The following is a 2,486-nucleotide window of genomic DNA, read 5'->3' on the forward strand; positions in this document are numbered from 1 at the left end:
TCCCTGAGCCCAGACCCCGGATTCCTTTGACACTGCCTTGTAATGTGGCCCTGGGGCTGGAGTGCTGTGCCGTCTTCCCCTCAGTCCTGTTCCCTGTAGGACCTCTGATGTCTCCTTACAGGCCCTCACCTCCAGAGAATGCCAGATACTCCGGGTCAAAGGCTTTATCCTTTTCCCTGCTTATAAACTGTAGGGCTTTTGGGACCAGCAGATGGCATGATGGTTATGTTGCTGGATTCCCTCATGGCCCACTGTGGCTCGAGTCCTGGATCCAGTGGCTTAAAATTCATGCCGGGTGCATGTACATGCTTACCCAGGATCCCGAGAGGAGAATGGAGAAGGAACTGCAGCATGGCCATCCTTCCGGGGAGGGGGGGGTGATTTCTTGCTTTCTGTCTCTCTCTTTCTGGTGAGTGCACACTCCCTATAGCAAAAACCTCTCTTTAAAAACAAAAAGAAAAGAAAAAAAGAAACTTCAGGGCTTTCATTTACCCAGCCAATAAAGCCCAACTATCTAGACCTCTTTTTCTTCTTGTCAGGCTTGTGTCCGTCCACTGAGCCGTCTGTATGTCCATGCACATCTCAGTTCCTGAGCACTGCAGGGCTTTGTGACGTTCCTGGGCACAGTGCTGGAGAGAAGCACTGTCCCTCATGACTTGCAGGTTGTTGGGGAAGGCAGTGACAGGGGCTGCGAGTTAACGGACAAGCGACACCCGTTTCAAGGCGGGTGGCACTGTCAGCGGCCATCCGTAGTGCCTGCAAGGTCAGAGTGCACTAGACATGGGTAGGAACCTAGTAGTTCTCAGCTTTAGGAGAAAGAAAGTGAAGATTTCCTATTATACTTGTACAGATCTACTTCAAATTAAACTTGATTAAAGGTGTTAACTCCTCTGAGCCTCAAAGTCCTGGTCTATAAGTTGGGTAACAATAACAGCAGTCTCTCAGATTGTTGTTAAGAATTAAACGAGATCATGTATGGAACAGAGTGAGTGCTCAGTGTATATTGGCTGTTGTCATTATTATCCAAGTGAGAAAAGAAATGTTCTTCAGGATCCTTGGAGGAAAGACTAAACTTGCAGAAAAAAGCCCATCTTCAATAATCCACTCAGTTCAGCTAGTCTGTTGTGACCTGTCTGTTGTGACTTGCCTCAGCATTAATGACACTAGTGACAGCAATAGTTCAATTCAGCAAAGCAGTCTGCTGGGTGGAGAGTGCACCGTGTTTTGTAAAGTGTTGGGTTTTGCACATTGGATTTTTGTTTTAAGGAGAGGTATTTTAATACTTCCAGGGTTTTTTGTTACAGTCATTCCCAAAAAGAGACAATATCAGAATTACCCAGGGAATGTCTTAAAATACAGATCTTTGGGACCAGCAGGTGATATAATGGTTACATTGTTGGATTCCCATGTATTCAACCACAGTTCAAGTCCCGGACCTGGTGGCTTCAAACTCAACACTGGGCACATGTGTGTGGATGACAAAAATCCCCAGAGGAGAAGGGATTCTGGTGTGGGCATCCCCCCCGGGGGGGGTGATTTCTTGCTCTCGGTTTCTGTCTCTCCAGAGAGCACATGCTCTTATACCACAAATCTCTTTTTTTCCTCTTAAGAATTATGGATTTGACCAGAAAGGGACAGAGAGAGAGAGAGAGAGAAAGAAAGTGAAAAAGCAAGCCACCAGGTCTGGGATCCAAACCATTTTCGGCCATATGGGAGTCTAGGGCCCTAAACCACAATGCCACCTGCTAGCCCCACCAAAAATCTCTCTTAAAAAAAAAAAATACAGATCCTGGGAACCAGCCTCTCACCCTGAACTGGTTCATTGTACCTGAGCTGGGTCTGGAAGTCTGTATTTTATTTTATTATTTAAATAGTTATTTATCGTTTAATTTTATTTCTTCTTCTTCCTCTTCTTCTTCTTCCTCTTCTTCTTCTTCTTCCTCTTCTTCTTCCTGTTCTTCTTCTTCCTCTTCTTCCTCTTCTTCTTCCTCTTCTTCTTCTTCCTCTTCTTCCTTTTCTTCCTCTTCTTCCTCTTCTTCCTCTTCTTCCTCTTCTTCTTCTCCTTCTCCTTCTCCTTCTCCTTCTCCTTCTCCTTCTCCTTCTCCTTCTCCTTCTTCTTCTCCTTCTTCTTCTTCTTCTTCTTCTTCAGTTTGACCAGAGAGCTAGAGAGAAATAGAGAAAGCAAGCCACCAGGTCTGGGACTTAAACCTTGGTGGGCCATGTGGGAGCCTGACACCTTAGCTCTCACTCCACCTGCTGGCCCCAGGAAGTCTGTATTTTCTTTCCTTTCCTTTTTCTTTTTCTTTTTCCTTCCTTTCTTTCTTTCTTTTAAAGAATTATTAAATTGGGAACCGGCAGTTAGCGTAATGGCTATGTCGCTGGACTCCCACGTAGTCTACTGCGGTTCACGTCCCGGACCCGGTGGCTTAAATCTCACGCCGGGCACGTGTGCGTGCGTGCCCAAGATCCCGAGAGGAGAATGGAGG

The sequence above is a fragment of the Tupaia chinensis genome, unplaced genomic scaffold, assembly GCF_000334495.1.
Source record: "Tupaia chinensis unplaced genomic scaffold, TupChi_1.0 Scaffold000077_1, whole genome shotgun sequence".
In the NCBI taxonomy this organism is placed as follows: Eukaryota; Metazoa; Chordata; class Mammalia; order Scandentia; family Tupaiidae; genus Tupaia; species Tupaia belangeri.